This window comes from Caloenas nicobarica, chromosome 3 (genome assembly GCF_036013445.1).
Source record: "Caloenas nicobarica isolate bCalNic1 chromosome 3, bCalNic1.hap1, whole genome shotgun sequence".
Taxonomy (NCBI): Eukaryota; Metazoa; Chordata; class Aves; order Columbiformes; family Columbidae; genus Caloenas; species Caloenas nicobarica.
Window position 1 is genome coordinate 100,337,659 of NC_088247.1, and position 24,134 is coordinate 100,361,792.

The 24,134-nt window shown below is 35.7% G+C and overlaps 1 protein-coding gene across 1 annotated transcript in view; it reads right to left on the reverse strand.

Annotated features, from left to right (window-relative positions):
• GPATCH2 (G-patch domain containing 2) overlaps window positions 1-24,134 on the reverse strand; it is a 123,936-nt gene that overhangs the window by 75,376 nt on the left and 24,426 nt on the right. The gene's annotated exons all lie outside the window — the stretch shown is intronic.

Below are 24,134 nucleotides of genomic sequence, written 5' to 3' on the forward strand. Positions count from 1 at the left end.
AAATTTCTGTTACCTGTAGCAGTCTTCATGAAGACTTTGGACTTTTGACACTTCGGAAGTGAACTTCACAGCCTATTTGTAAATCTTTTTAAATACACCAGGTAATGTGAAAAAAGACAGACCTTGAAATTCTTACTGATTATTTATTTTGACTGATAAAGCTATCATGATGCAACCTGGCTTTTTCATTGGCTACAATCACTATTTATTTCTTTTTAAAACACAGACTCAATATGTAAAGAGTGTATTTCCACATGGAACAAAGATACGCAAATACCTGGCACACAATTTCCTCCTATGGTCTAGGTTCACAGGCATACAACTTCCTACATATAAGCTAAGGGACGTAAGTCAATCAGTGTAAATGAAGCTAATAGTGACGTTGTGATGAAGTAATATAAATTTTAGTTGTTTGTATTTCTTACTGAGGATGCTAACACTACTGGCAAATATGGCAAATCTGCTGGACAGATTGTGTCAAATTCTCTTTTGAATCAAACACTTGTTTCCTGAAATGCCATTATTTTTAAATAATGAAAAACATTTGTCTCCAGCAAAAATATTAAATTCCTGCAGAATTACACAGCTGTAACGTTTTTCCTCCAAGATCAGTAGTACTGAACCATGAACTCTGTCTCTACGCAAATCAAAGGAAGAAACTTACATTCAAGCAACTTCGTAGCATTGTATTATTCAGTTTGCTTATTTGGTCCAAACAAACATCAAGGATGGCTCATGACATAAATGCAATGTAAGAGGAAATTAAAAGTAATGAAAAATCACTGAATTTCTAGAGATTAAAATTCCAAGTGAGGGATTAAAAAAAGATATTATGAACATGCACACATAATAATGATTTCATTTTTTTTAATACAAATTAGTGCTGATAGATGTAAATATCCTTCATATACAGTCCACATTTAGAGAATTAGTATACAGTCTTTTCTGTTCCATGCTTCACCCGACTAAACCTAGTGGAGACCCAATTCTTATTCTGGGCTACCAGAAATCATGTCTGCTTCCTCCTTGACCCACCATTCTTGGAACTCAAGGGACCTACCCATCTTGAAAATGCGCCAAGAATTTTCTTGGCATTATCTTTTATCAGTACCTTAGGGAAGCTTAACCTTAGACACTATTAAAACAGAAAAACACAACTTTTTTAGCATATTCAGACAAAAGTTAGAGTGACACTTAGAGGTCACTACAGCCATAGAACTAGCCACATCAAAAGGAAAAAAAAATATCAGTATGGCTTCTAATGGTAAAAAGCTTCAAGTATAATGAACTGAAATATAAATAACATTGTCTAAAATTAAGGATAAGAGAGCATACTAATTACTAAACATCACTGAACTGGCCAGCAAATCAATAAAATGAGTGCTTCTGAAGTTTCTATTTTAACTATCTCTACCTGTTCATCATGCATTTTGGGTAGAGATAAAGGAAACTGGAAACAAAACAAGCAACTCCACCTGGCTTCTTATGGCTTTAGACCTGACATTTAACTGACTTTGAGGTCTAACAAAGGCAAAAACACTGATCAAATGTTGAAGCATGTATAAGGTTACTCCTACATGGGTTTCTCCCATGCTAATAACTGAGTTTATGCCACAAGCATTTCCTCAAGGGAGTTAATAAATTTAGGTTTGTCACCTCAGCCTGGCTACTTGTTTTCAAGAGACTTAAGGTATTTAATAAAAATTTACATCGGAATGACTGTCAGATTTAGGGGGATTGTGAAATTAGCCAGGAATTTCTGAAGATACTAGAATGAGACAGGAAGAAAGAAAACTGATGATAGCTCACCTCACTTCCACGGAAAACCCAGTTAAAAGAGGCAAGAATAAAATTGGCTTTCCACTAGTAAATGACAATGGATGACACGACCCTCCTTCCTCTCCCCAACAAAACATATTTATTGCACTGGAAAAAAATATGGGTACCAACACCATAGGATATCCCTTTACAAAAGAAGTTCTTCAGTTCTAGTTATGCATTTCAATTCATTGTCATTAAAAAGCCTATGAGAAGACACCTAGAAGTTCAGATTAATGTGATTTGGAGAGACAAAGAAAGCTGTTGAATATTTTTTTCCCTAAGTTATATTGTCTCTATGGATATGAAGCAGCTCTGGTATAATTTTTTCTTGCTTGTGCACAGAGCAAACACCACAGATCTCACAGCATGCTTAGATGTTCCACTGCTATGAGGCTCTGGCAACCACCATCAGCTTATCCCTGAACATGGAAACTACATACACAATTTTCCAGAAGTTTCTCAACTCTGCTGATGAATGTCACTCAAATGAAGATTTTCAAGTGCCCATGAAAATGTTTCTACAATTTTCCTTTTCTTCCTTCTTTAATACGCTACTTCTATTCAAACAAATTAGCTTCTATAATAATCTGTTCTTTCACCTTGCTGAAAGTATTCAGATTTAAATTTAGCACAGTATTAAAATAGATATTTGCTTTTAAAACTTAAGTAACATGCAGGTTTAATACCAATAGACGCACACTAGCCAAACCACTGAGATAATTTCGACATTTTAAAAATGAAAAGAAAATGTCTGTTAGTTTCTTTTTCAGCAGGAAAAACACCCTACCTGTGTCTATCACTACCAAAGAGAATCTCTTAGTGATTTTCTAGAATTTAAGCAATTGGAATGACAGTATTCAAAACCAAAACCCTAATCAACCCAACAAAAAACACCATAGTTTTTAGGGAACTGGTCAGTTACTAGGTGGATTTACCTAGCATTTGGAAGATTTGTATGAACCTACTAAGTGTGATCTAAGTCTACATTTATAGGCAAAAAAGAGGCTCAAATCCACAGTATTTTCTTGATCTGCACCAGACTCGCGTTCCATTAGCAAGTGCCATGCCCAGCTTTACATCTCAGCTGCTCTTCAGATCAGCAATCAACAGAATAGGCTGAGCAGAGGTAAACAGAGATATGGATAAAGAAGTTTTAACACAGTAGGTTAGAGGATGCCCCTACAGCCCATCAACTGCCACACACTTGGTCACTGCTTACATAGAACAAAGGATATACTTTAACATTCAGGTGCAAGAGAACAGAAAAGAGAGAGAAGCAGTAAGATTATTTGCACTGGTGATTCTTGTACACATATTCTAAAAACAAATGACTATTACACAAATAGCTGGCTGATGACAAGAAGAGATAATTATATTGAAATCTCAAAAAAAAAAAAAACCGGGATCAAACTGTAACACTTTACTCCAGAGTACTTACAGTAAAAGCAGTCATTTTGAGAATTTGTCATTACTCTTACACTACGACTAAGCTTAAGTGCTCTGAAGCCCAATTTAAGATTTTTAAGGTATTAAAAAACACCCCTAACCTGAGACAGATTTTTCATTTTTAAGTACTTGTTAGAAGTTGAAAACTCAGAAAGAAAACTTCAAGGTCACATTTGAATGACTGCAACTTTGTACAAATTCACAGTGCAACTGGCTGCAGCTTCTCTCAGTTAGGGGACATTACAAATACCTGTAACAGTGATTGAGAATAAAGGGCAAAAGAGTAAAAACACATAAACAAGTAACATGCAGAAATAGAAACTTAAACCAATCCACTGAATGTAACCTGCCTTGCCAGATCTTTTTTAACTTATTGGAAAAGTTGCTCTATTTAATATTGACAAATAGATGTGTAAATCAATACATTTTGAACAAGCAATATATTTTAATTTAAAAATGTTCAAACTGTAGCAGTAAATCTATGCACTTAGCACATACAAATCAGTGGGATTTGCTTGTTGGGTACTTTTGACAAGATGGTATGTAAAGCTCAGATGCAAATAATATATTAAAAAAACTTTTTGAAAAATATGCTAGCTGAAAATAAACATGTTGAAATGAACTCTATTACCATTGGCTTCAATTTACTTAATGAAGTCAAGGAAAGGACAGTACAGAAAAATTATCAAAACTCTCAGAGTTTGTCTGTTTTGCAATTTGCTTCACTTGCTACTGTCATAAAGTTCAGACCCCGGCAGTTGTCAGTAAAATGAATGTCAGAAGGAGAAAAGAAAAACGGGGAAAAAAGCGGCTCTAAAAGTCTCAAGTGTAAGTAAAGACTCTCCATTTCCTTCTTACAGTATAATACTGCCCCCACACATTCTCCCCATGCTATTTCAAAACTACCTTGACATCTTTCCTAATTTCACGTAAAAATGTGCAAATTTAAAATCCATTATTGCAATTTCACATTTTAACATGGACTAAAGCATAACAATAACATAATATAGAGGACAAAACCAACAGCTTTTCTTTAAACTAAAAAAACATACTATGGTAAAATTAGAGATCTCCTTCTAAGTCAGCAAAATATACTACAGCAAGTTTGAAAATAACAGCTGGGTAGAAAATCATTAAAAAAGGGGAAGAGGGAGGAATCTATTAACTATGTATTGAAAGAGCAATTATTTGACTAGAAAGAGCAGGCAAGCTAGGACAGTCTTAAAAGAATATCAAGTTAAAGAAGTGTTAACTAATATATTCCATAATGGTTATTTGTGATTCTGATTTTGTGTTCTTTATCACTGAAGGGTAATTGTGATAAATGTAGATAAATCATTCTTAAAAAAGAAAAAAATCTGTAGGGATTATTTCAGCAATGAAATTACTAGTCTTAAATTTATAAAGTTATAAATTCTTATTTTAGAAACAATGATGTCACCCTCATTAACATACTACTCGTATAGACTAAAATTTTTCTTGGCAGTGCTACTGCTCTTTGTGTTTGCCCTATTTGCTATAGCCTAGCATATAATCAAAGTTTCTGCTGTTTCTGCAAATGAATTGTGGTAATTTGAAATTGGACTACAGCTTTGATCATAACAAACTAGTGCCAATAAGGCCAACTGTTCATTCACCATGATGCTATGCTAAATTTGTGATGAATGGTAAAAGACTGATTATTATTTTAGTTGTAAGTACAGTAAGAGAACATCAGAACCAAGAGCCAGTACTAACTCATTCAAACTGGATTTCAGCAATTGAGATCTTATAAAGAGTGAGAAAACATTCCTCTTTTCTCTTCCTCTCCATTTCCTGTCAACGCTAATCAGTAATATGTTCATTTCTAGCAGCTAACCCCTACCCAAAGCTAAAATAATAAACCAAAAAGCTGGTTTAAGAATCGCCTCTAGACTACACTGGAATGTGCAAACTCCAAAACATCCTATTATAGTTATCAAGCCATAGTATTTCAGATTGCCCAGCAAGCTGACCTAGTATCCTTTAACATGACAGTGGGAAGTGTATTTAATATATCACTATTGTTCTTGAAAAAGGTTTCTCACGTGAAATTTTAGGTTGAATAGAGGATTAAGTAATTTAAAAGAGAACATTTATCATATCCTTGCTACTAAATGTGGAAAAGTGCAAAATATCAAAAGTATCTTGAAATAACTATATCATCTTCCTGATTATATGGGTTCTATCTTCAAAACGAGCTTTTTCTATCATTCTACACACCCATCCCATAACAAAGTTTTTGCTGTACTTTGTGTAGCACAGGAAAAAAAAAAAAAAAAAAAAGAGACCTTTCCTGGTAAGCTGCCAATGATTGTTATCAAAGTCTTAAGAATTTTCCAGTTTGAATGGAAGAGGGTTTCTGGTTACGATACCCTATCCCTTGCAATCCATGTAAATTCCTGCTGTTGGGAAGACTGTCCTGAGTCCGTCTCTGGAAACCCAGAGCTCATAATGCTCCTAAGCAGCCTCAGCGTTGTGTTTGGCATTGACGCACTGTCAAGCAAGCTCAGTTATTGCTTTTCAGTCTCTGCTGTTACCACTCTTCAATGACAACGTATAAGTAGGCATTAGACTTACTGTGATAAATAGATTTATTGAAATTACTACCCAAACCAGTACAAACAATGCTGGTAAGAAAGGAAATTATGAATGTAAAGACTACTGACAAAATAACCCAAAGAGAAAACGCTAAAGAAAAGGCACAAAAAGAAAATGCCACAAAAAGTTTGTGGGAAATGGAAGTCCAGGAACCAATATGTGTGACATTAGAGGAGGTGACCTTCCCCCCGCTTCCTCCTCCAGACCTGCCTCCGACATTGAGACTACACAGTAGTCCGATGCAGGACTGATGCAAGAGAGAGGGGGGGTTCTGGTTTATTTTTTGTCTTAAACGAGACAATGAAGCAAGACATTTTTAGCTCATATTTGGACAACACAGAAGTCTTAACGTTCCTATAAAATATATGAAGCTTAATGGCCTAGGATCACGTAATGTGTGCCTCCATGCAATGGGTTACACAACGGAGACTGCTGAGGAGCTGGTACTTCAGGCAGTGCCTCTCTGAACACTTGCCTCTGCTGACATGCAGGTGTCCACCGAGTCCTACGGAACCCCCCACAGATTTTCTGTGGTTTCTGGAATTCATACATCTAAACCAGGTAGAGGGAGGCCTATCTGGCCAAGTCTGACAACTCAGAATACCAAGGATGAGAAGAAAGGACAGCACCTCGCTAGAAACACTGGTGCTACTGACAGCACGGCACACACAATCAGACTCCTAGAAACGAAAGCCTCCAGCACTAAGATTTGACAAGGCTGTTATTCATTGTTTTAGAAGTAAGTATTTCATGATTTTAGTTGTTTGTAGTACTTATAAATATACTTATTTAATAAAATAAGCACAGAGAAAGACTTTGCATTTCTTTTTGGCAACACAGACATTATTCATCTGAATAACACATCAGGAAGAACCTTTTATTTTACCATACCCCCACTTTAAAATTCCTTTATTTAATAAATATGCATCTTTCTCCTACATGCTCTACATCAAAGATCTTCCCTTGCTCTTCTTAAAGCCCATGCACTATAAACCCTATTCTGCGTCACCGATTTTAAATTTCATCTATAAAAGTCATTTTACATATACTACAAATAACAATACATGCCCCACTTTGAATATTAAAGCTGTAATTCAATTTCAAGGTTCTTCTGACAGTATTCCAGTATCAATCTTTTTTTCAAGATGCTACTTGAACCCTTTTCAGTAAATTCACAAACCACAAATCAATAGCTTAAAAGGAGATCTATTGCATCGAGAACTTCACTAGGGCTATTGCTATCCAAACAGTACTGAGAAGTTGGTCCTATAGTATAATAATAGAAATTAACAAATATGAATAGTTAAAATTAATTTTAAAAGCTACATGATTCCATGTTCCTAATCCATACCATACACACATTCTTTACAACTTGCTAGGTACTTTCTTCTTGCATGCCTATCAAATGGAAGGGAGGGTATTATTAGCTATTAGACAGAGATATAAAAACCCACAGACACGTAAATCCAGATTTACAGAGTAAACTCCACCCAAGTGTCTGTTCCTTGGATTTTATTAGCTTTAATTGCTCAGAGCTACCTAACTATTAGACAATACCAGGCTCAGATTGGATGAAATGGATGAAATTTAACCTTATGAATCTGGATTACAGTCTCAAAAGACACTCCTCTGTAAAACATGAGATTCTATCAATATAGTTATTGCCGGAAAACTGTATAACATACAATTTACATGAGGTACAGTGAGCATATTTACTAAAACTATAGAGTTTTCTACACTAAAGAGAAATCATAACTTTTTGAAAAGCTGTCCACTGCACTTGGAAATTTATTTACTTTCTTCTCGTTAGGAAGCAAACTGGTATGAAGGAAGTTATTTGCAAGGCTTTCTTAAAGTATGATTAGTATTAGTAAGCTACGTATGTTACACATAGGTGTTATCCAGGCACACAAGAGGTTTTGTACCAGTTATGTACTCAGTTTTCAGTTCTGATTTTATATTCTTCAAGGCATTTTATTGAAGTAAACAGTTTGTGTAAGTAACCTTAGCAACAGACACTGAAAAAAACTCCAAAACACCAACGCTTTAGAACATAACTCTTTTTCCCCTCCTCTCCATTTTCTCTTGTTTCTTTTTGTACCACTGTGAGAATCTACATACACAAAACCAAATCAAGGCTGTCTATCCTTTACTGGGCACAGCTGGGAGGGTTTTGGCAGCTGGAGGGAGTGCTGCAAAGGTGACCCATGTAGGAGGAGGTCAGGGATTGTTCTGTGCCAGTCACAGCTGGTACCTGTGGGCTCCGTGATGGACAAAAGGGACCCACCACGCACCAAAATGGAACCAGAGTAGTCCCTGGTGGCTCCACGAAAGAAAATTTAGGAATGGGAGGTAAATACAGTAGTAGACACACACAGGAAGATACAGAAGGGAGATGTCAGAGGAGGATGAATGCTAAACAGAGGAGATGCAAGAGCTGATACTGTGAGAGGTGCACGGACAGGAACAAGCGAGAAACAAGACAGGCTGGCAGGGAAGACAGTAAATCAGAAGAACTTCTGAAGCAAAGAAGCCACCTGAGCAAGGGCTGGAGACAAGGCTGAGGAGGACATACAACTGCAAGCCCTGCCAGAGCAATTTGGTAAGAAAAAAGCAGCAGCAAAAGGAACCGCAACACACTGACTCTCATCTCCTGTGCCTCCCATCATCCGACCCAAGTGACTGAGTGTAATGTGCAGTGGGGGGATTGGAGATGACAAAGTGGGGAAGAGAGGTGTCTAGAGGGAAGGTGAGGTGGGCTTGTCTCAGTGGTTTCTTTTTTTAAAAATTTATTTATTTTTTTTAAATTTTTTTCGGCAGCCCAATCAGTAATTCAAAGGTTGTTTAACAGCAATAAATTAAAATTATTGACATTCCTTGACTCGAAGCTATGTTTTAGCCCGTGACACACCTCTAAGAAGGAAAGCTGCCAGCCTTAGAAAACAGATACGTAAAGTTTACCCTGGGACTGCAGTACTTACTAAATACACATGTATACTTAATACTGTATCCTTTACGCTAACCAGAGCTATGTTTCTGTAAAGACAGTTTACTATTATATTGTTTGTTTCATAAAAGTCATAGTTCTACCCACGCTTTTACAAAATAACTTTTTAGCTTGGTTTTCTGAGAAAAATGAGATCTACATAATTATCTGCAACTTTTGACATCCTACCACTCCCTCATTAACTTTTACGCAAATTTTGGCTGGCTCTGAAAGGGGAGATGTCTTAAAAATAAGTTTGCATTTTTGACAGTGAACGGGCAGATACAACCATATCAGTTCCCTTACATTGGGGAGAAATCGGCACGAACTCAGCCAGTTCACACATGAAGCCTGGAACAATTCACATCATACACTGCCCCTTTTCAAACTGGCAGTTAGGAGTCACGAGGATCATATATGTATATGCAGATATAAAGAGATACAAAAAGGGACCTGTAGGTATCATCGGGAACAGAGAAAAGACCGAAGTCACAAAAACAGGGAAGGCGAAGCTACTGGATTCTTGTAAAGCGGCAGTAGAAAGAAGTCCTTAAGAAATTAGAGTTCTTTGTGAAGGTCAAGAACTATTTAAATTGCTAATTGCATTTTATATATTGTCAACATGCAGACAGGCATTTTGTTAAACCTTCAACCTGTTGAAAATAGATGTCCAGAGTCTGCTACGTGAAATCTAACATAGTACACATATGCACTTCAGTTTCTCAAAGTCCTAGAAGCAGCATCCATTTTTCCAGCCCACAAAACCAAGTCACTGCTTCCCAATGTCAACAAAAATACATATGGAATTCAGAGCCATCCACAGCCAGGAGAGCACACCAATTGATTAATACCTGGCCAGAACATCACTTGGCAAGAGAAAGGCACACAAAGATCACAAGCAAAAGATCGGTACAATTCATAGTCCTTAGGTCAACCTGCTTTGCTTGGAAGAAGTTGAACAAATTAAAACAAAGAACATGGCAAAACACTGTGATGACCTCAACAGGGTTCTCCATAACCTCAACCTGCCATCCTGCCGCATATGACAAAAACTCACAGTAACACCTGCCAAAAGAAAACTGCATATCTAACCTCATTTGTTTGACAGCTTTCAAATCAGCCATTGCTGCACAGTGTCTGAGACCCTGACAAACTCTCAGGAGATCCCTGACCAGACGTAATTTGCACTGAGAGAATTAATGAGTATTCTAGTCCTGGATTATCACTTCTGCAAGAGAAGGCTTGAAGTGCCTGGGATTTGCCAGCCTTCCCCAAATTGTTCTTCAGAGACAAGTTCTTAAGCGTATAGGGGCTGCTGCTCAAACAACAAGAAATACTTTGTCAGGCCACATAACAAGATGAGACTAAGCAACATTGGACACGCAGATCAAAAAGACTGATCTACACAAAGCATACAGCCTTTTAAACTTTAAGAACGATGTACAAAGCTAGATAAGAACCACCAGCTTCCTCAGAAAGCTCAGTCAGATGATGTGTGTTAAGGAAAGCACACAAAGCTTTAAAAAGTCTGCTCCGAGAGAATCTGTGCCAGGCATTTTGCCAAAGGATAGATCATTAATGGTTTCAAAGATCTCCCCTTGGAAAGGGGGTTGCCAAGACAAATCCTCTTAGTTATACTAGAAAGGTTAAGTGAGGTCAAAAAGTCTCACCTCTCCTCAGCTGCGGGCACTTCACCAGTTTGATAATTTTGATAAAGAAATAAACGAATGCTTGAGGTGTTTACATTTAATTAGTCTGGTGCCAGCAGAGTTTCTAATGACCAGTATTATACTTGGGTTTGTGTCTGCTTTGATTAGCTCTCTTAACAGCCAACCAGCTCTGTCACTCTACCGGAATAATCTATTTTGTGCAAGCCAAGGCTATTTGAGGCCTCCTGGCTATGTGTAACCCTGACAGTATGGCTGGCCACTTTAGCTCCTCCAGCAAGACAGTAAAATCAAGGGGACACCAGGTGTACCTGAATCTCCAGGCAGTTTTCTGTCTCCCTTTAGCTTAAGGTGGAAATTAGAGCCTGTTTATTTTCTTCTGAAGGCGTAAGAAAGAGTTGTGCTTGGTAACACATTCTGAAAGCCACAGAGAGCAGAGTGGACAATACCTCAAGGATATTATTTACCTTCCAAAGCAATGTGTCTAAACATTTACCTGTTCCCTAAACATTGCTATGCACAGGAGGCAAGAATTAATCTTCTCTCAAGAATAATAATTCAACAGTTCATCTTCATGGCAACAAAAGCCATGAACGGTATCAGCATAATATGTAGTATCCTATCAAAATAACCACAATGAGTACTGAGAGCTATTGATTCAAGCACATTCTTTGAAGTGCAATATTCCCATTTCAGTTATTTCGAGATCAAGTTTCTTTGCCCTACTAATTTAATGGAAGGACTGTAGAAGAAACACATCCAAAACAAACTCAGAATTTTTGTACATAAAAAACCACAACAACATTAACTGAAAGGTCACCATTTCTCCTAAAGAACCAGTAACAAACCGTATATCAATAATCTGCAATAATCTTGGATAATTTTGCTAGAATTTTAGTGAAAGCTCACTTTGAAATTAAAATATTTTCTAGTGTTATCATCACTACACGGTAAACTGGGAGACTACAGATATAATGGATGCAATCTAGTGCAATTAGTAGTTTCATATCTATTAACCTAGCATTAAAAAACCCACTAAACGATTAAGGACCTACTTCTCCAAGGTCCCACAACCTCTCAATACATCACCACAACTAAAAGCAGGCAGTCATATTAAAGATTTCCACGTTCTTGAAGGATTTCAGGTCTGCTGCACTCTTGTACTGCTCAACAGCTCTGATCATACCACCTGTAGTAGTAACTCCCTCGAACTAACCAAAACATGTACAAATCTCCCCCTAAAGAAAAAAAAAAGCAAAATAATCCCCCCTGACCAAAACCTTGAAACACCCACCCAAGCACATTGCTTTTCAGAAAGTACCTTTCCCCACCTCATAACATCTACAAGAAGACTATAATGGAACACCTGGACAACCACTGCAGGTTGCTACTAATGGGTTATATTGACTCTGCTTATGTTTTGTCATTTCCTGTTGCTTTATTGTACGTATATCTCGAATTTGTTTGTTTTTTAGAAATTGTGCTCACTATAAGACAGTCTTCTGATTTTGAAGAAAATACATTTGCATTAAAAAGATATGAGAATTCTCTTCCATGCAACATATGCACTTTCTGAAATAAAGAATGAATCCTGGCAAACAGTAAAGTCTGAGCAAGGATAGTATACTGAAGTACTGAGAAAATTGTGTAAAATATTTCTAACTTCAAAATAGAAAGTTAAAATGATCAAGTTTTTCCAATATGACAATTGTTACTTCTTTAAGTTCATTTACAGGCTTGCATCATTTTACTCCATTAAATATTCACTATACCAACTATGCTCACTGATGCTTTGCTATCTTCTTTCCTCTTAGCCACTTCTTCCAAACACAGAAGAACGTGGCAAAAATAGTTACTTTTTCTACAGATCATGCCTCCTCAGGCTGTTGGTTGCAAAATGTTCCTTTCAAAGGTAATATCTTTCTGGATCTTGCCAAATATTAGTACCAGATAGGTCATCTCCACTGCTTCATGGCAGTGACAAATACATATTTAAAGCAATTAAAACAGACAACAGACTTATAACAATTTGCTAAAGGACAGAATGAACATATGCAACACCTCTGTTAGGTTCTTCCTCTAATTCTACGGCACTTCAATCTGCTTCTCCCATGTAGGCTGTAGTCCTACAGAGTACCTTCCTCAGAATAAGAGTCCTAAGGGAACTCTAGACAGATTTTTATAATTGCTGGAAACGCAGCTTTGTTGCATGTATTTTTTGACTATTTTTGTAACACACACTATTATAATTGGAAACAGAGTACCATTTTTGACATTTTAAAGAGGCAATCTTTAGCCAACTTACTCTGCAAGAATTTTCTAAATATATACATTACAACGCATGTACCCCTTAACAAGTACTCTGAATATTAGATTTGTATTTGTACACAATTTGAGCAAGGCTTAACAAATGTGTAACAGAATCATACTTCTGTATGAAAATAAGAAATTAACTTCAAGAGAGACACATAAACATATTGACACTATTTTTAGATGAGCGGGTAAGACCTGTAATTAAAGCCCGATCTTTGCCTAAGAAAACATTTGTTTTCTTCACTGTATAATTAGTAAAATTAATGAATTCCAATCGAACCACACAAACGATTTTTTTAACTTTGAAATCAATCACTTTAAAACCCAAGATGCTGTCAGCTACACAAAATTACCAATAAGTGATACTGTAGATCAGGTTCAAATTATGAATGTAATTTTCTTCATAGTTATGTTTGAAGCATCTTCTAACCCTCTCCCTCTGTTCTTCCAATGTTGACCTTTATAATATAAACAAAATAGATCTGTGCATTAAGAAACTTGATCTGACTACTGCTAGATTGAGCTTCTCATATATAATTGCCAGAAAACTGACTAAAAGAGCACACTGTTTAACTGGATCAGAACAGGAAATAACGCTTATTGGTAGATTTTTTTTTTAAATTAAGACTATCCTTCTCTGACACATTTTATTATACACAGAGCAGGAAACTGCTGAACAGTGAACACAATGTCACAACACAGATTAGCAGATCAATCATTAGAGAAAGTGATGAAAAATTGATTTTAAGATATTTTCTTCTTAGAAGACTGTTACTTTTAAGAATGTGAAAGGGCAGGTGACCACAATTGAAGAGATTAGCATTGAATATTTACAGACACAAAAAATAATGGGAAACCTACAGTATGCTTTGGTGATCTCCAGTACTATCATTGTCTTGCTGCTATAAAGGGACAACAAAGGAGGCTTCTATCATACCCTGTATGCTCACAGCTGGATTCTAATTCAAAAGGGCAATTCTGACTGTTCATACCAAAAATCTTCGGCCAAAACCTATGTATCTGTTCATGCGCTGTAACTATTTCAATCTTTCTCTTTGAATCAGGGAGATGTGCAGGAGAAAACCAGCTAACAATCTCATAAGCACTTGTTTTATGAATCTGGCCCTCAGTCAAGAAGTTGCAGTGAAAAGTCTTTTAATCACCTTCTGATCAGAATTTACTGGATTGTATCTAAGTTCAAGGGTATTAAAATGTGCAAAGGAGACTATGAAAAAATGGCTAGGTTATAGATTTTAACTTCTTCACTAGAAAATTGACTCAAAATAGATTTTCTAATTTACAATGAATCAAAAGAAAAAACATTAGACCATAGCAAAAGTGGCACAAATGTATCAAAAAGCAAATGAATAAACATTTGAAAAGATTTATTATTAGAAATTGTAATAAATTTTGGAAAGATGAATCGATTTTAGTTAAAAGGTATAACTGACAATTTATTGGGCGGGAAGATGCATTATTTTCCAATTGTTATCCACCTACAGTAAAACTGATTTGTGTCCTATTGTATTTTATGGAAAAGGAGAGAGCAACTTTCAGTGATTTAGATTAAATGTATTAATCATAACCAGGCACTGTGAACTATATATCTACTATTAAAGAAGATTTTTGACATTTAATTCTGTAGCAATATTTTGGCTCTGTACCACTCTTCCTAAATCCAATTCCTGCTACAGTTGGCGGATTTCTCCCTTTTAATTTTATGAGGCTTAAAGTAGCATTTAACCACCCATGCGGTAAATAATGCAGGATTAGAAATATTTAGTGTTTTGTTTCCCTTTGAAGAGTACTAATCAATCAACCTCCAAATATTTTTAAAACATTTGCCACATTCTGGTAATATTTAATGTAACATTCACTAAAACACATGATGTAAATGAAGTTATTTTCCTGAAACAAACAAAAAAAAAATCACATTAAACTCTAAAGAAAATATGCATATACATCACTGATAAAGGAGAAATAATTTTATAGATATCAGTTTGTGTACAAAGAAAACTTGCATAAATCCTTCGGAGTTTTTAAATATTATACATGATGTGACTATTACATAGTTTATTCTCAATAATCTGACAAAATATAGTTAAGTGTTCTGTTCTCTTGAACAAGGGATAAAAATATATTTTAAAATACTTATACCCAACTTAACACTGAAATGCTCACTTTTATTTATGCAATTCCCCCCTCGTTTTTATGCAGTCATTTCCTATCTTTCATTCAAGTCGTATATTTTACTGCATAGTAAAGCTGCCTTATGGTAACTTCTAACAGGAAAAGTTCTTAGTTATTCTAGGTACTACGAATTGTCTTAAATTGCCTTAGACCTACATCAATGACTAGATTCCAGACTTTTAAAACACACAAAAGAACAAATAAGAGAGACAAAGCAGTATGGCAACAAAATCTCAATTGCCATAATGCATTCTTTCTCTTCAAAAGCACAACAGCATGGCATAAAACAGGAAAAAGGTTTCTTTTCCTCCAGGTTGGCTATATTCTATAGAGAACAAAAATGCAATCTACTGTAAGCTTGCTGTATCTACCTGTTTAGGTCTTCATAAAATAAGTCTTTTAGAACTAAGTAATGTGATGGGAAGGGGTCAATGAGAAGGGGAAATGGGGCACATTTTATCCCATGTTCTTTAAAGTGAATTTCACAAGTGTCTTAAAAAAGAATACATCTATAGCAGGACAGCTGCAAGAGTTTGCCCATCAGCTAGCAGTAAGAAAATGACTGCCTAAATAAACAGCTTTCAGTTCTCTGAGGATAGGTTTCTTCCTTGACTTTTAATAATCTGCAGGAGTGCTAAATCAAGGCTGAGCAAAACAGAATAAAATCATTCTCACACTTGTGAATCACCTGTCAAACGAGGGACTTCATGAAATCAATAAATGAGAAAAGGAAAAATAAACAACAAAAATCAGATCAGAGGCAAGTAACAGTTTGCTGAAGATTTTGCAAGGGGCTGAGTGGAACAGATTTTGAACTGTTATCAAAACTGTTGGACTGAAAGGGTTCAGATGATCAGTTACAATAGTATACGTTTTACTTGGTAAAGAAACGAAAAAAGCAGCCACTGTGTCCTAACTGAAGGAACAATAACTAAAAGGCAAGGACCAAGAGTCTCTTGAACCACTCCAGTTACAAGTGCTGATGTCAAACCTTTTGTTGTTGTCCTCTTTATTCTGATATACGACATGTAACTTAGTAATTGGACAAATGGTTTAAGTACACACAAAACAACCACCACTACACTTTGGAAAATACCATACCAACATTATATGCAGAGTTTTCCACAACATCAAGAGAACACTAAGGCAGGAGCTTTGAATTTTCCTGTGACTCACCTCACAACATTATTAATTTACTGATTACCTTCAGGAAATAACCTTTCTATCCTAGGATTGCTTATTACCATTTACTTAAAGTCAACATTGCAGTTTCTGATATTAGATAAACATGTTTAACAAAGTATTCACTTCTGCGACTCATTCCATTTAAAGATCTCTCAGATTAAACAAAGCCTAGAGTTCTGTAAAGAAAGGGGTCTTTTCTGCATTCAGTTACATGCTCGCTTGTAAATACCATGTGGTAACCATCAGAACAGACAGTCCCTGAGAAGTTTTGAGTACTTTCTTCTCTCCTCAAAACTATGCTCTCAATATGCACATTTGATTGTTTTATTTCGAGAACGAAAATGGTAGCAAACGTAATTTTCCAGCTAAGTCACAGGTATGTTGGCTACAACAACAGTGGTTCACTCTACTTCTTTATGGTTATTTCTAACAGGTTATAGAACATTGTCTTTACATCTGACTAACGAAAGTCACAGTAATCAAACAGAATGGCAGAGGAGCACCTCTTCATTCCTATCTTATCTCTCTTGTTACAAAAGCAGAAGAATAATTTTCTCGAGCAATTCAATTTCTACACAATGCATCATGTGCGTTTCTTACTTTATTTTCTACACTGTATTTTGAAGTTATGTATCAATGCATCTCCATGACAAATTGCTGGAGAACACACTAAAGATCCAGCTTAATTCACTATTTTTACAGCTGCATCTTAGTCTGGGTTCAAGACATATGAACTCAGACTGTATACAGAAAAAAACTCCACAAACACCACAAAACATTTCAAGTTGCAGTTTGTATTTTCACTTTTGTTATGAATCAAACAAGATTAAAATATTTTAATTCACCATCTTCACCTTATAGTAACGATTTGAAAGATGAGCTGCTAAATGATATTGATCACTTTTCAGAACTTTCTAGAAGGTCACTATTAATAGGCTTAACCTAGACATCAACACATAGGCAGAGTATTTCTATTAGATGTCTGGAGTGCCACTGTTTTCCCTATAGATGGCCACCCTATGAAATGCAACTGAAAACACAGATAGACTGCTTTCAAGTTGTTATGCTTTTGGTGGCCCTCATTCTCCCATACCGTCCCTTCCGGGCAACAAGACAGAGTAGAAAAACCTATTCATGTGAATGAGTTGCTGCTGTATGATTAGCAAGAAACATTCAACAGCTTAGGAGTTGTAGCTGATCTTGTACTTGCTTCCAGTTAAAAAATGCTACACAATGTGTTAGCTGAAATCAATGTCATGATTTACTTGACGTTTATAATGTTACTACAGCGTAAATGAGATGCTGCTCATCAGCTAAGCCACAGTATATTTGTGCATGTGTTCCTCACCTGTTACAAATTAGATTTTTCTGTCTGTTCTGAGCATTAAACGACTAAGCTCAACACAAGGAATTACGATTCCTAACACTGGACACAAGACGATGTTGTATTACCACTAATTCTTCAAAACACTGCTATTGAGGCATTAAGAAGTTTCTAAAATAAACGTAACTGAGTGAAATTTTTTTCAGAAAGGATACTAAAACTCACTACATTCACAGACAATTTTGTATTAGAATTGAACTAAAACATAAACCAAAGAACCAATATGGGCTTAAGAAGTCAAAACAGGCACATTCCAAATGTCTGCAGAAGAAAAATTTCCTGCAGCCAGACACCAGAAAGGGGGATTTCTTTGTGATCAGCAGGAGAAAACAAGAGAAATAATTATGCTGCCTCATATTTTTAAGTTAGAGGTTTTCAAAATCATTATTATCTGTAAAGAGTGCTGTAAAAATATAATAAATGTGTCTTCAAGACAGACACTAACTGAAAAATAAAAGGGGTATTATTATGCTATTTGCCCTGCTTTAAAAGTAAACTTAAATGTAATTGCAGCTGACTATCATTTGAGCAGCTGGGTTAAGGTGAATTACAAGGAATACTGCTCAGACTACAGTTCATAGCACTTGTCACCACAAATACACTACAAGATGCATTTAAAAAATAAGCAGCACATTTGGCATTTCTGAGACTAATGCTGGAAGGCAACTATTTCACTGAAGTGGGATGCTTTTTTTGACACTATACTTGAAGTGAGAGTCCAAGAAAAGAGACTAAGTCTCCTAATTCACTTTAGCTAGACAGAAGTTAACCTTTGATATTTTCAAAGTATGCTTCGATTGTCACAACAGGTGAAATATTCCAAGAAAAAACATTGTGAGCTCTGTTGTGCAAACAGAATATCTGTTTCAGTTGTTACACCTATAAGATATCTTCATTTTCTTGAAAACAAGCTATTAATGCCTGATGCCTTTAAACTATTCTTTTTTCTTGATAGGCATATATTTTGTAAGAATTAAACCAGGACAGAATTCAAGACTGTACACTCTACTTTACAACATAAATGATACAGAAGAAAAAAATAAAACACACAGACTTACCTTCACCAGTTAATGCCTTTACAACTGTTACAAACAAGGCTGAGAATTCCTCTAGCTATTTTAATCATGGTGGGGGGAAGAGGGGTTACACTTAGGTAACAGAAGTAATAACAAAACTGACCCATATTAGATTTGTTGAAATCTATACATTTGGTATTTGAGTTACCTGTAGCTCCTTTTTGGGTAATGAACTGCAGCTTTAAATGAGACAGAAATGCTGTGGTATTACTTGTGCCTGTTTACTGGTTTGATGACACCAAGATGATCATAGATTTTTATTAGACAATTACGAGTGACACAAAAATCACTCGCAGTTAAAACAAACATAGGCAGAACTTATTAAACCATTCAGATCTCATAAAGGATAGGTAGAATTCAAAATACTTTGTATCAATCACAAGTAAACTAACAAAACTGATCTACTAATTCTAGCACTCTGCCTTGAACAATCACAATACCTTGCTTTAAGTATGGGTACCACCACTGGTACTACCAGTGATGGGAACCACTTTGAGAAATACTGACCTACTATGAAACATGGTACAAGCATAATTATGACTCTTTTAATAAGTATGCTAAGCTATTACTTTACTAAGAAGCTTTTACTCTTCCATCAGGTGCTTACCACAGCAGGTGGACAAATTATATTATGCTTGTATCAGTACAAGAGAGAGCTTTAGCAAAAAAAGCACTTGAAAATTAATTTGTGGAAAAAAGAACCTCTTACTATGCAAAATACATAGCAGGTGTAAGAACAGTAAGCAGTTCTCCAAATATGATTAGATACATGAAGTTAAGAACACCACAGATAAGTCAACATCATCCCCAATATTTACATCCCATTTTTGAAAAGTACATTGTTTACAACAGGGTTTTGCAATGTGACAGAAGCTTTTTCTTTTTTTCCCCCTTCTGTTTTCTCATAAGATAAAGCTATTTCAACATGACTAAATTCTGAAGTCTAGAAGAATGACATTTAACTCATTCCTTGGGAAAACTGGAGCATTTTGGTCAATAGTGACTGAACACGGGAAGAATCAACCGTGGGACCTAAACTGCCATCAGAGCAGCACCTTCTCTGCTAACAATCTGATTTTTTACTGTCTGAAAATCCGTATCTGCAAGGAGCACAGGAGTGCAGGAAACCACATGCTCCTCAAGGAAGTTTTTCCCTCTATGTTGTAAAACTAAGGCACTGAGTTAAATAAAGTGAGAATTAAAAGAGTATGACTTATTCACTACATTTTACATAAATTTGAGACAATTACAGACAAGGAAAAGATTTTTTTTTTTTAAAAGAAAAACACAGTAAGAAATGCTTTTAATAGCCGCAAATATTTTCCATGACAGGAAAGCTTAATAAAACCTCCATTATAAAAACCAAACGCCCCTACCTACCCATCCTACCCACTTAAAATTCGTTTGCAACTTTAGCGGCATAAGGTATCAAAATATCATCCTCACAGCAGCCTAATATTCCTGATCTTGAATGAGTGAAAGCCTGGAATCCAACAAGAGTTTAGTTGTGTTATCAGACATCATCTAATACCACTCATATTTCCACAGAGTTTGACAGAGACATCCCAAATGACTGAAGAAAATAATTAAAACCCCAAAGATAAGTTATTTCATGCACCTACCAAACTGAATTGTTTTCTATCTTACTATATGCCACACATTCAGTGTAAAAGAATTCTCCACAACACCAAATCAACTTTAACTTGAGGAGGGTTTTTCCAGAAGTTGCAGAGCATCCATAAAGAGGCTTCTGACTAACACTAAAAACAATACCTGACTTACTCTTTAAGGAAACATTCCTTACATCTGTATCAAGGTATCTAATATGACTTCACACCATTTCCAAAATATTCTGACACCAAAAAAATTCTTGAGAACACCTGTCTGTTTCTTCAGTTAGAAAGAACTTTGAAACAGATATCTTTGATTTGATTTTACATTTTGAAAGCAGTTAACAAGAAGCATTAATGCTCAATACATCTTTACTCCCCATGTCAACAGAGCAGTAGTTATCCTACAAGAAGTTTTTGAGAAAAGCTCTTTTATCTTGGAACTTCTGAAAAAGGGTAACAGGATTTGACAGAAATACCCAGACACCCTCAGATAACAGGTCTCTGAAATGTAGCTTTCATTCTTTAAGTACTTTTTGCATAATTACAACTATGTGTAGTCAAGGTCAAGAGCACAGCTGTGCAAAACAAAAAATCAATCCTAGGAGTGCAAGACTTGAAGTAGGCTGGCTTTAAAATCATGAAATCAAAAACCATGACATAAAGGTGATGGATGGAAAAAAAACCTGGCAGAGTTGAAAGAAAGCATCATTTTTATTGATGATGTTTTTTGCATTTTAGCCCAGTGAAATCACTTCTCAGCCTCCAGCCCAGAATGGGAATCCAGGCAGGAAGAGACAACACCTCCAATGTCCCTCCCCGCCTCAGGGAAGGAACAGTATCTAGAACCACACGAGGAACGGCTAAGACAGCAGCGCTGATTTTTTTAAAACCTTCTCTTATTTGTGTGGAGTAGCTGTGAATAAACGTGAAATTTTTCAGTCATTGAGTATTAAGTTGGGCAAAACATTTTAAAAGTAATTAAAGTGTACTTATGTTTTATTTTCACTAACTCTAGTTATTAACTCTTTCTTTAATCAGCGCCTCTGTGATCTTGCCAAGAATCCATCAGAGAAAAGCACGGCAGCCTTAATTATTGAAGGTAAAGAATTAATCTAGTATTCTACATCATATAAATGAAACTTCATATTTCCAATGCATTTAAAATATTAGATTTCTGATTTTATTCCGCTAAATAGCAAAGTTTTATGTCTAATTTGTTGGAAAGGACAGAGATATTGTACTAGATAAATGACATGCAAGTCTATAAACACCGGGAATAAAGACTGAACAAAAAAGCATTCCTTCTAAGAAATCAGTATTTCATTTATAGAACTATTGCTATGTTGTAGAACTTTTGCCTAACAGAATGTGGGGGTAGTTGTTCAGGTCATATATAACTGCAGAACTCAACCAAACACAGTAAGATTTTCTGCAATATACGTTATTAAAAGAGTATATTAAATCCTAGTACAATATGAAAGTACACATATCACGTTTCCAATTATAATCACAAAGTTGCTACTAGCAACTTTGCACCGGTAGGATCAAAAGCGTGGTGTCATAGAAAATAATGCTTTTCTATTTCTTTTCACATAAAGTACTGTTACAAATGATGCTGCGGCAAAAAACGATGACATGAAAAGCCAGCGTTGTAATTGTATGCAATAAAATATGCCTGATAAACCATTTAATTACAGATTCCGTTTTTTTTCTCTCATTTTCTTGCCCAGCTTTTCCAGTTGTCCCCTCCTGTATGACAAATCACTCATCCTGCACATTGGATTAGGTGAGGATTTTTATACTATTTGTAGGCTAGGTTTTTACTTCTCTCTTCCTTGTCTAGTGTTGTATGATCATTTAAAAAGTGTTTTGACTCAAAGGCAGCACACTTGATGGCAGAAAGACCCACAAGTTTCTTCGAATTAAGCAATTAGACAACGAAATGCAGAAAGAACATCTGGAGAAGATCCGAGTACCAGCTGTGGCTACTTCCAATTAAAGTTCACTAACTGGTCCATAAAGAGCAGCATTCTTCCTCTGATTCTCTGCTCCCACTGCTTCTAGAAACTGTGGTGTGAAAGTTACTTAAGTTGGCAGTTTCCTTGGTATATAGCAAGTAATAATCACACTCCTAGCCTGATTCTTTTACAAGAAAACATCGAAATAGTTGGGTATTAAATGCTTTTTGACAGAGGATGACAATATACCAAAGTACTATCATAGCTATTCATTTTGCCTTCCCTAAACCAGTAATCTCTTCAAGGCTTCGCTAGCTGTTATAATTGTGAACCTTCAACTAAACCTTTCCAAAAAAGCTTAAGCACACATTGACTGTATGCAAAGGGCTAACTATATGCTCACACTCCCAAGAAAGAAACTAGACATCCTTAGAGTGAATATAGTATATAATGTGTGTCTTTTACGAAACGTGTTCAGTAGAAAGCTCCATTTTTTAACATGGTCTCCCGTTAAAGTCTGTGTAAAGTCAGCAATACAGGCATTAGATCCCTCAGTGTTAAAAAAAAAAAAAAAAAAAAGAGAAAGAATTAAGTCACACAAGTCTTTTCAATGAGTTCAGTCTGCAGTGTTCTTTCCTCAGGATATTAACCTTTCTAAAAGCAACCTGACTCTTCTTCACTGTTACCACCTAATAGCAGTAATTACTTCTTGTTCTCTGTTATCAGGTGTCACAGGTACTAAATGGTTCTCTTTTTTTGCTATTGAAGTACCTAAAAAAGATTTTCTTCAAGAAGCAATCACTGACAAAAGGAAGCACATGAGCTCTGGCTTATATAGCTGTGTTTGCAAAGACAGACACAGCAGATGTGCCCACAAACGTAGTCATCAATAAGGTCAGAAAACTGCATCTGAAGAGCCAGCTGCACATCCATTCTATATATGCATCCCTGCCTAAACATAGTGGCTTAGAAGGTATATTCACATGTCAACCTTGTTCCACAACACTATGTAAATGATATATTTAATAACTGGAGGTAACTGAATTATCAGTCTTTAGTAGACAGCCTTGCATTTTTGTTATAAAAGGAACTATGATACCATCTTTATATATAAAATATCATGACTAGAAGAAAAAATGGGCTCCTAAGGACAATTCAGAAAGTGTAGCAGAAAATAAACATTAGGATTTTTTTATTATACATATGCATTCATACTATATCTTCATCAATTGAAATTTAATCACCTTTTTACAATTTAGAAGAAAAGGCAGTTTTTAAGGTAGTTAAGCCATGTATCATCAATACCATGAAGCTAACCTATCAGTTATAATAGCTCCTATAAAATACCAGAGTGAAATTGCAATAAGCCTAGAAAATGGGCTACAAATCCCAGATATGCTCAAGCAAGCACTGAACCAAAAATAAAAATAGGTAGATAGGAAACCAAGAACTAGATAGCATTCATCTAATTCATGACCACTAACAGCAGAGATCACAGGCCAAGGTTTTAAAGCATCTTATTCAGTTCCAAATGGCAATTACTGGACAGAGACTTCAATTATAGAAACCTTCCCTCTTCAAAATGAGTTAAATTTCTAACATGTCCTTTCTATTCTCTCCAGATGTAATAGCTCTTAAATTTCTCAAAAGCACCTTATTTTGTTTAGTCAAATTAAAATTTGAAAACATTTCATGTTCTCAAATAATAAAGAACACTGACGCTGCAGTATTTATCATGCTGGGATATGTTTATTACAAACTGACAGAGTCTCTCAGATTCTTCTATTCTTCCAAACACTGTTCTGATAAAAAAGGAATAGACTGCACCACGATGAATACATTTTAACATTTTCATTTTAAAAGTCAAGTCTCTCTT